Source organism: Amphiura filiformis, chromosome 5, assembly GCF_039555335.1.
Source record: "Amphiura filiformis chromosome 5, Afil_fr2py, whole genome shotgun sequence".
In the NCBI taxonomy this organism is placed as follows: Eukaryota; Metazoa; Echinodermata; class Ophiuroidea; order Amphilepidida; family Amphiuridae; genus Amphiura; species Amphiura filiformis.
Genome location: NC_092632.1, coordinates 36,049,863 through 36,061,755, shown reverse-complemented (window position 1 = coordinate 36,061,755; position 11,893 = coordinate 36,049,863).

Sequence of the window (11,893 nt, the reverse complement as noted above, 5' to 3'; positions counted from 1 at the left end):
AAAAATCTATCATTGAATAATCATAATAAATTAACCAAATATACTATTTTAGCAATTTCGGCCAATCTGCAGACAAATTAAATCTCAAAAATGACTAAGTTCAGCTAATTAATATGCAAAATTGATGCCAATAGAAAACCGTACATGATATAAAGGTGCGGTTTTTTTTTTCACACATATGTATACAACATTCTTTCAATTGATAACAAAAAATACACAAAAAGTAATTAATTATGCAAATTAGGTAATTACAGCTAATTTGTATTTATGCTATTATTATGTTAATTAGGCATGTGTAATTTTAGGTTTTTTTCAATATTTAATGAACGTCTGTTCATTCATCATAAATTTTTAAGTATGATCCTGTTATGAGGTTGAATAAATGAACTGCAGTTAATTATTTAAAAACAATACAAAAAAAAAAAAGTTTGACATTTTGACGGTGTCTAGAATATAATTTTCATTTTTACTGTAAACATGGTATGTGTCACCATTACTCAAAGCCAAGTCCGAAAAGTAAAAATTAAAATTCAGTTGCAATGAGACTTTAAATTAACATTTTGTCATCTGTATTAACAAGGGAGGACAATCGGTAAAGTGAACAGCAATTTTACTGTACCGCGTATACAAAAATAGTATGGCCTTGGACACACACAATGGCTTAGAGCTATTGTGGTTTGGAAAATACTCCCTAAAAAACATTGATTAATGTTTTGCTTCAACTGGTTTTAGGAAGTGTTTCATTTGTTGTCGACGGAATTAATTTACATGCTAAGAAAGATTAGTATTTCAGCTAAATGGTGGTAGTTCCTTTACTTCAATAGGCCTATATTTACTGATTTATGAGCGATCTTCAAAAATCCATAAAAACAGGCAGTAGCTCTTAAACAAAACAATATATAATTTTTGCGGACCCGATGGTAGCCTCGGAAAGTCTTCACACACCATATATTAAAAATTCAAACAATTTGGATAAATGAAGCATATTGAGAAATTCATTTTTTGACATAGATGTTTTCTAAAATTGGTCAACTTTGAAGCGCGCCCTTTTCAATTCACTGTTATGCTTGCATGCACAGTGTAGCAGAATTATTGTGCAGCCACTGTGACATACCTATTTATAAATTATGTTCCCTGCATGGGCAAGGAGAATTAGGGTGTCAAGTGTTCAACAAAATTAATTGCAAAACGGTCTAAGGGTATCAAATCCAAGATGGTAGCCAGTTAAATATAAAAAATAATGATAATGATTTAAAAAAACATAGTCCGATAACTTTGTACAATTGTGTGTCCAGAGCGAGCCGCTAGCTAACCAAATGGGCATGGGCTCTGCATGGGTAAGGAGAATTAGAGTGTCAAGTCTTCAAGAAATTAGGATGCCATTTTGTGCAAAACGGACTAAGGGTATCAAATCCAAGATGGTCGACATACAAAAAAAAAATAATAAAAAAATATATATAGTCCGATTACTTTGTACAATTTTGTGTCGAGAGCGAAGCCGCTGGCGGCTGAGAAGATGCATGCTAGTTTGAGGGGACAACTAATGCCAAATTTTCGTCTCCATTTTTGACCCGTTTTTAGTCATTTTACTCTTTGCCGTCCCCAATTTATCACTGAAACATTTATGTGGGGGAAATCCTCCCGGCTACCCCTGGTTACGTCCCTGTTGCTTGCGATTCCCTCAACGTGGGGAACTCCCAGGGGAACTCGCGCGTACAGTTTCTGCTTGTGAGGGACTCGCTATCCTTTACAGATTTGTACAAAGCGTGACAAGAATGTGCATTTGATCCGGGCATTAGATGAACATCAACATCGCTTGCATTGCATAAAATGCCGTAAAATGATGTTATAAATCATACTTGACGGGTTTCAGGCGCAAGCACCCTAAAAGTAAATTTTTTTCAAAAAATGTTATGCTTTATCATTGATGGTGCTGTTTTGTGCTTTAGGCAGGACGGGGGGAAATCTAAACATCAACATTGAACGTCTTCCACATCTTGAATAACTGCAGCAGACATGTGTTTTTTAGAACTCGATGCAATATGCAGGCTGTGGCGTGCCATAGACAATTATTTAAGACACAAGAAAACACTCTGGGAAAATTAATGAGAAGTGCTAGAAATAGTCTAACTCGGAGAGGAGGACTGCTTCTGGTCCGGAGAGTATCAAGAAGGCTTCAGTGTTATCCAAATGCCTTGCAGCATGGAAAGAGGAAGAAGACTATGCCATGTAGCTAAACAAAAGAGGGAGCTATACAATCTGGCTTTACATACTGGTAAGTTCCAAATCTCAGAAATAGTGTACTGGTGAGACGATTTAATATGGTCACATAAACGGGAGTCCACCTAAGCCTAGGCCCCATGTCGCATGGGGGAAAATGGGAGATCACAAAAAAACAGCCAGATTTTCTAAAATAACGACAAAATCTGTTAAAACAGGCTGCTGAATTCTGCAATTGTGAAAAATGAGGAGAAATGCTGCTAAATAGGCCTATGTGTGATTTACCATTTCCCCCATGTGACCTGGGGCCTAAAAATTGAAATCCTTCAAATCCTACAAAAGAAGAACTGTTGAGCTATTCTATTTGAATTCTATACTCCCCACCCGGCAAGACATCCTCCACACAGGGAGTGTGAATGTCAAATGGAGTTGCCTGAATGGGTGACTACATTTTGATATCTACACTCCTGTGTGCAAGATTGACGTCATGACCTCCATCTAGAGGGTGTAAGGATTTTAACTGGAACAGCCCATTGGCTGCATTTCACACATTGGACATAATACGATCCTGTGTCATATACTGGGGTACCCAAAAGGAAGTTTGTTACATTTTGATGTGCAGCTTGGATTTCAAAAAACTGTCTCTTGAGTATTCCTTCACTTAGAAGATTCAATTAGGTCTTAAATTGAGGATTAGGGGGAGGAGGATTAGGGGGAGGGATTCGTATCGTAAATTTGATCTAAAACCCCCAATAAAAAAAAAAAGTCTAAATGAACTCCCAGACATCTAAACCAGGTAAATAAATACAGAAGGTCATTTAAAAGACTAATACTTTCTCAGAATGATTGTAAATGTGGAAAAAAGAGGTGGGGTTAAATCCCACCTACTTTGTGATTGTTTTTGTCCGTACTCTCTCATTTTTTAACCGATTTCCATAAAAAAAGGTGTCAAAATGCCTAGGAGGATGAACCACTTCAAATGAATCGTGTAGGTTACTATGTAACACAAAGGTACCCCAGGTTGTGACACAGGACCATACAGGTAGGCTGCTAAATCACAGTGTAAGCACATTGTGTACTTTGGAGCTGTGGAGAAAATTTGATTTAAATTTCCCGCTTTTTTTTGAATATTTCTCGAAGTCCGCAAGTAATATGTGCGTTCTCGTTAAGAAACTTTAATCCGGAATCAATTCCATTTTTTTGACGCCAGAGGAAAAAAACCACTTGGAATTCCAGAAAAATGCATGTGAAGTTTTTAATTTTACATTGAACCCTATGCAAAATATACAAGTTGGAGCCAAAATTGAGCTATATCCTACACATTTGCTGCCTTGAGATTCCAGTGGTTGAAAATATGAGCGATTTCGAACGTTTCGACCCCCCCCCCACACCCCAATAATAATAATGATAATTAATTTGCAAACTTATTAATATGATTACCAGGGCGATACTATCTATAAAGACATGGCATGACATTATCTGCAATAATTGAATATCACCACTGCTGAAATATAGCGACACGTTCTTTTTTTCTATAAAAAAATATGTAACACACAACGGATTGTTGTCCCGCATCATGTTTAAAAACAACAAAAAATAATGCACGAAAACGTTAGCATCGAACTCTTTCTCTAAATATAACTTGTTGACGAGAACTAGTAAAATGTTTGCATTCCTACCATATTGATAGACAATTGATGAGGAACATATTTGCCATTTGACACTGCTTCTGAAACTTACTGCACAAGGGACACGAGGAAATGATCTTCGGCGACTACCACCAGCGTCTTCAACCTTCTAAACTAGATAAACTTAATCATCCGCTTAGGGCCCGGGCTTAGGACGTGCTCCCCTAGTCCCCTTGGTTAAGTTATAGTCTCTTGAGCTGGGAAGGCAGCAGGGATGCTACTTTGTTACGTTTATTCCCATATTATTTGGCTAGCTAACTCATATGTGTTCGGACCAGGCTTTGGTGGAGTCGTTCTGTCTCACCATCACACTAAATTTCTGAGATTTGGAACGTACTCAGTATTACTCACATACCACACTATATTGAACAGCGCCATCTATAAGATTAAAAACGCGCATTCAGTATGCACAAATGGTGGCCTGCTCTAGAATTGATGATATTCCAGACGGTCCCAACCTGTGATATTCCGTAAAGTCAAGAAAGCAGTAAGGTTCAGTAGCGCAGCAATATTTATCATCTTATCAGTGGCAAGTGGCAATTATGTTCCTCACCGTGTAATTTCTATCAATATGGCAGGAATGCGAAATTTTACTAATTCTTGTCAAAATTATATTTAGAGAAAGAGTTCGATGCTAACGTTTTCGTGGTTATTTTTTTTATTGTTGTTTATAACGTGCCGTTATATTTCGGCAGTGATATTGAACTGATGGATTCAATTATTGCAGATAATGTCATGCCATGTCTTCATAGATATTACCGGGTAATCATATTAATAAACTTGCAAAATATCATCAGGTTCGAAGACGAAGGATCAAACAGTTTTAATAACCGTGACAGACCCGGGTGTATAATGACCATGGACCCGCAAGGAAAACTTTGAACATGCATAATGTTGGAACTCTCCAATCGACGCTCTCCGAGTTCAGTGAGTCTGATTCGGGGGTCTGATGAGGGGGAGGGGGCACAAGCCGTTTTTCGGAAATTTACCTATGGGATTTTCTAAATTTTGAAACTCGATTGGGGCCTGGGGCACGTGCCTGTGGTATCACGCAAATATTGTTGGCACACTTTGGCATACATGTAGGCCTAACTGTAAATTACCACCCCTCTTCCCCAATTCAATGTTGATGAAAACCATTTTGACATTGGGCTCTCCAGCCCCCCCAACATTAGTTGAGGGGAATGGGGGGAGTGAAGGGTTAAGGGAAAGGTTTTCCACGATCTCAACACCGACCTTCGCTGATAACATATCCATCTCTCGTAGCATCAACTACTAGCAAAGCAGTGAAGCGCTGGAACTTTCGCAAGGCTGACTGGGAACAGTTTCAACGGATAACAAACGAGCGGGTCTCAAGGCCCAGACAGTGAAGACCTGGACTCATCATATAAGGCCTACTGCAACCTGTTCATCAGCAAAGCAGCAAAGCAGTCAATCCCACGTGGAGCAGAGGAGCTACATCCCATGCTGGGACGATGAATGTCAAGAGCTGTATGACGATTACATCGAAGCTGAACCAGGTGAGAAGTCACAAGCAACTGCTTCCACACTTCTGCATGTCACGCCTAGATGAGAAGCGCCAAGAACGCTGGGCTGAAACTGTTGAGTCAATTGACTTCACTCACTCCTGCCGCAGGCCCAACTGGCTACGCCTTTTCTGTCATTTTCGATGAGCCAATGCAAAATCCCTAAGATCTGGCGCACTCGCAGGGCCACCGTGATCGCCCTACCGAAGCCGAACAAACCCAAGGATGATCCAAAGAGCTACAGGCCCATTCCATTGCTGTGCATCCCCTACAAACTCCTTGAGCGTCTAATCCACGCACGGATCAACCCCATCATTGACCCTCAGCTGCCCCATGAGCAAGCTGGCTTCCGCCAGGGTAGGTCAACTGTGGACCAAGTGACTCTCCTTACGCAGGACATTGAAGATACATTTGAGAACCAGGAGAAGGCAGGGGCTGTCTTTGTGGATTTAACTGCTGCCTATGACACCGTATGGCACAGGGGACTCACTGCAAAGCTACTTCGCATGATACCGGACAGACGTATGGTTCATTACATTCTAAACCTAATCTCAAACCGGAGCTTCGTACTGAAGACCAGTGACGGACAGCAAAGCAGACTTCGCCGTCTTAACAACGGGGTCCCTCAGGGATCGGTACTGGCTCCTTTGCTATTCAACATCTACATCCATGACCTGCCTGAGACAACATCAAAGAAGTACGGCTACGCAGATGACATAGCCATCCTGGCAACGCACAAGAAATGGTCAAATATCGAAAAGGTCCTCAGCAATGACATGGATACCCTATCAACATATCTGAGGAACTGGCGCCTGAAGCTCAGTAAAGGGAAAACAGTTTCAGCAGCTTTCCACCTGAACAACAAGGAAGCTAAAGTGGGAGCTAAACATAATAATCAATAAGAGTCGACTTGCTTTCCAAGCTACCCCTACCTACCTTGGAGTGAAACTTGACAGATCGCTTACCTACCGACAACACCTAGCAGGCCTCCGCGACAAAGTCACAGCACGGGGAGCTCTTATTCGACGCCTTGCAGGAACAGGTTGGGGAGCCAGCGTTTCCACCCTACGCACTGCAACCCTGGCTCTGGTTTACGCCCCTGATGAATACTGCGCACCTGTATGGAGTAGGAGTGCCCACGCACACAAGCTTGAACAACTCTCTCCGCACCATAAGTGGTTGCCTTCGCCCAACCCCAGCAGAACAGCTGCCAGTACTAGCAGGCATTCCACCGGCCGATCTGAGGAGGAAGTCGCAGACCATGGCCCTGACTCGGCGTGCTTTGAACCCAGACCATCTTCTCCATGAAGTGGTCAACAGAGACGTTCAGCAACCTCGTCTGAAGTCGCGGCACCCATTTACATCGGAGGCACATGCTTTGATCCATTAGGCAAAGACCAAGGAGACATCGGCTCACTGGACTGGCAATGAATGGCAGCAGAGATGGTAGTTGTCATCTTCGCCCCTGAAGAGCTATATCCAAGATACGTCGAAATCCAGCCCTGGCTCGGATTTGTCACGCCATGCATGGGTGAAACTTAACCGCCTGCGAACAGGAGTAGGTCGCTTCAGAGCCAATATGCATAGATGGGGCGCCTCACCCAAAGCCCACTTTGTGAGTGCGGCAAGGAAGAGCAGACGGCAGACCACATCATCAAAGCTTGTCACCTTCATCGACCCCCAAATGGAGCCAAGGGACTCGCTGAAGTTGATGTTTCCACACGAGACTGGCTGCTCAACAGCAAACTAGAGATCTGAATCTCCCTCGTTAGCAGCATACGAAAGAAGAAGAAGAAGATAGACAATTGGTGAGGAACATATTTGCCACTTGCCACTGCTTCTGAACCTTACTGCGCAAGGGGCATGAGGGAAGATGATCCACGGCGTCTTCCACCAGCGTCTTCAACCGTCTAGATAAACTTAATCATCCGCTTAGGGCCCGGGCTTAGGACGTGCTCCCCTTGGTTAAGTTATAGTCTCTTGAGCTGGGAAGGCAGCGGGGATGCCACTTTGTTCCGATTATTCCCATATTATATATTTGGCTAGCTAACTCATGTGTTCGGACCAGGCTTTGGTGGAGTCATCCCTTCTCACCAACACATTATTTCTGAGATATGGAACGCGCAGTATGGGTGTATTGCTCACATAGTCACATAATATACCACACTATGTTGTACAGCGCCATCTGTAAGATTAAAAATGCGCATTCAATACATGCACAAAATGGTGGCCTAGAATCAGAGAAGATCAGAAGAATCAATTGATGATTTCCGTCAAGTGAAGTGAAAAAGAAAGCAAAAACAAAGAAAAGAAAGCAAAAACAAAGAAACAAATACAAAGAATAAACCGCTGACTTTTACATTATCAGGTGATACTGAACGAATACCAAAAAAATCTGCAATTTTTGGTGGGTATGCTCCCTTGACCCCTGGAATTTTGAGGTGGTGGGTCTTTGGGAGCTGACGACGAAGCCAATCGCACAAAAAAAAAGTAAACGATGTAGTGGGTCGTCGCCGCGGCACATACCCGTATAGCTAGCGGTGCCCCCACCCACCTACCCACACCCACCCCGAGTGAATACCAATTGAACTAGTATGTCATGCAGCTAACACAGAGCAAACAGTGGGAGCTGGGTGGCTGCTAATACAATCTGAGCTATAAATCTGACTGTACATAAGTTCCAACTTTCAGTTGATTACATACAAGAAGGCCAAGAATCAAATAATGGTGAGACAATCATTATGGTCACATAAAATGGGATGACACGCCAACAAAGCCTGGGCCGAATCCCTTTTGCCATCCAAGCTTAAGAGAACTACCCAGCAAACACACAACGTTTTCGACATCATTCGCAAAAGGTTATAAAAGGTTGTCAGAAAACGTTTAAATATCGGGTTATATAAAGGGTATATTAAGAGTCTAAAACGTTTTCATAACCTTAAAAAACATTTTTTGATAATCTACTGCTCAGCAAACAAAAATGTTTTACAGAAAACGTTTAAATGTCGAGTTATATAAAGGGTATAAAAACGTTTTAATAACATTCCAAAAACATTCTTGAAAACTTGATACAAAACATTTTAAACAGAATGTTATTTTGGGGTTGTAAAAATATTTTGCGAAAAATGTTTGCCCAAAATATTTTCAATAACGTTTTAAAAACGTTTTCATGACCTTTATATAACCCGACATTTAAATGTTATTAAAAGGTTTTGAAAAAAACATTTTAAGAACATTTCTGTGTTTCCTGGGTTCAAATATTTTATCATAATGTTATTTAAGTATTGACACAATATTTGGCAAAAATGTTTGTAAAAATAGTTTACAATAACATTTTTTGAAATCATTAAAAAATATTGTTGCAGTGTGTTTTTCATACAAAACGTTTTAAAACGTTATCATGACCTTTATATAACCCGACATTTTAATGTTATTAAAACGTTTTTACCTAAACCAAAAGCCAAAATATAACTTATTTAAAACGTTTTAAAAACGTTTTGTGTTTGCTGGGTAACCAACTTGTCCAAGGGAGCACGTCGTAAAGCGGAAGGTTAACGACGCTGGTTGTAGTTGCCAATGATCTTCTTCCCTTGTGCAGTAAGATTGGAATATTACAGGTTCAGAAGCGCAGCAGTATATTTATTATTAATCAATTATCATCGGTAGCAAGTGGTAAATATTCCGTCAGGGTAAACAGTTGAGCAGATAGCGATTGTTGACAATGTGACGTTTAAAGATAATCACGATACCTTAAAAAGTTTATTTGAAACAGAAGTCAACATAAAGGCCTACATTTCAATCCGGGATTTCAATACACTAGAGCCTCCCTCATCAAAAGCCACAAGCTGGGTGTGTGAGTGAGGCTTTAGGTGTGGGTGTGGTGGGTGGGAGTAGGGGTGTGCTGGATGTGTGGTTGAGGCGTACGGGTGAGCAGGCGAGGTCGGGTAGGAGGCTGTGTGCGGGGTGTGATCCATGATGAATTGGCGAAAAAGCTCGAAAAGCCCGTGCGAAAAGTTCGTTATCATATTGTTCAATAGGAGATAAACTGACATCGGATGACTTTTTGAAATAAACAGTCAACAAAGATAAGCAAAGTTCGACTGAGTTTATTTTGGTGATACGGGTAATGCTACCAGCGCTTCTTAATTCCTTGAGTGAGATTATGTTGACAATTTGTTCAAACTATCCTGATTCCTGATTTTAAAAATAATAATGAAGACTAGTCCTATATACTGCGACCTCTGATATCACACGAGAAACTGGGCAGGTTGGTTCTGGACGGACCACATTAGTTTTTGGAAGCCATTCACATAATAATTATTTAGGGTGATGTAAAGACGACGTACATGATACAAAAATAGTCTGCAAAATAAACTAAATTGGAAAATGGAATGTTACATTAATCATTTGAAATTGGTCGTGACAAAAGAAATATACTAACAATATTAGGGAACTATGAATATTAAAAGTCAAAATAAACTTGACCAAACAATATTACCTCTGGGTGTTGTAAAACAATGTTTTACACACATCTATGCATCCGTTGCCCCTATATCCATTTCTTTCTTTTTTTTAATCGTCTAATTTTAGTTGAGATTTATCGAATTGCTTTGAGTTAGGTCAACTAACATTCAAATTTTCGAGCGGAAAAAACACAACAATAACAACAACATGCAACCAACCATAAGTAAACCGAAACCAACTTAGTACATGTCGCTAAGATTTCTCACCATTATATACCATTATCTAAACCCTACAAGCAAAGCATGACAAGTTTGATCAGACTTATTGGAACGCTTTTTGGAAGGGGATGAAATCAAAACTCGACCGGTGGTCGACCATCGGTTTCGGCCGGTTCTGACTGTCCGGTTGGAACCGGTTTCTATTGTTCTAAACAATGGAACGCGGTTCAACCGCCGATAACCGCCGGTTAACCGCCGGTAGAGTTTTGATTTCATCCCTAGATATGTTTCTAAAGTCCTGTCCACTCAGCAATATTGAATCATCACTGTTCCCGTTGGGAGTCTTGTGAGTTTCAGGTAGTTGAACTAGTAGGACCAGATTCACTCAAAAAACTAAAATCCCGGTTCGTCGTTCTTTCGCGATCAGATATTGAGTAGATGGTCCTGTGACCGTAGGAGTAAGTTTTGGAAGATATTATTTGCCCCATATAAATAAATATATTTGATATGTTCCGAAGTATGAAAGATATCTAAAATACCGCAAGCTACTGAGTTAAAATGAATTTGTGACACAGTGCTTCAGTCTTGTTCTCAGCTTGCTCTTAACAATAATTGTTCGCTATGTAGCTACAATAACTGGGACGTATTGCCAAATGCACAAAACAGTTATCAGATATTGCCATATTTATTTATTTATTCGGTTATTAATAATTTTCCATATCTGTGATAAACCGAACTAGCAAAATAATATTATCTGATAAGTTGCCCACGCGATATGAATATGGTATTATGAAAGTAAACTTCATATCGATATTTTTAGCAATTACGTCATTTTATGTAGATCAAAACAACAGTCTGGCTACATAGTGAGGGATTTAAAAGATAGGAAGACGGAAAGGAAGAACGAAAGGAAGAAAGAAGCAAAAGAATGAAAAAAAGAAAGAAAGAAAGAAAGAAAGAACGATATAAATAATAAAAGAATATAAAAAAAGAGAAAAGAAAGAACAAAGGAAAGATGAACGAGGCTGACAGAAACAGAAAAAACAGAAGAAAAAGAGCCAAAAGAAAAAGAAGAGAAGAGAGATGAGCCCGGGAGATGAGTCTGTTTTTGTTTTGTTTTTCAGGGGATAGCGCGAACGCAGTCCCCACAGAAAGAAATTGTACGTTAGTTGCCATGATGTATGTTGAGCCTAGGTAAACTAAATAATCATTGACTGTAAATAAAATATAGGCCTATACAGTTATGTAATTTTCCCTTGATCAATTATAATTACTAGGCGTTTACCCGTATTTCGCGGTTTTCGACTCTCATGGTTATTGGCTTTTGCAGATCTCAAAATCAGGGTGTGTCCTTTGGCTGGGATCACTTTCCTCACAGCTGAACTCAGCTTTTTGCAATGTGACCTCACTTTCGCCCTCAATTTGAAATTTGACTTTAACTTTTGACCACGGATGACCTAACAAACGCAAACCCGAGCTTCCTTGGCCAAAGTTACAACCACCCATAAAGTTTGAGCTCCATTATATGAGCAATTTGAAATTTTTACGTTTTATGACCTATGACCTCTTAACCGTAGATCTGACGAAAAGGTCCCCATGGAAACTTTTGTTTGTTAGTCTAAGGTCCACTCACCCACCAAGTTTGAGCTCCATAGAGGCAATTTAAAATGTCTACCTTTTTTGACCTGTGACCTCTTAACCGTATGTCTGACAAAAAGGTCACTATGGAAACTTTTGTTTGTAGGTCCAATGTCCACTCACCCATCAAGTTTGAGCG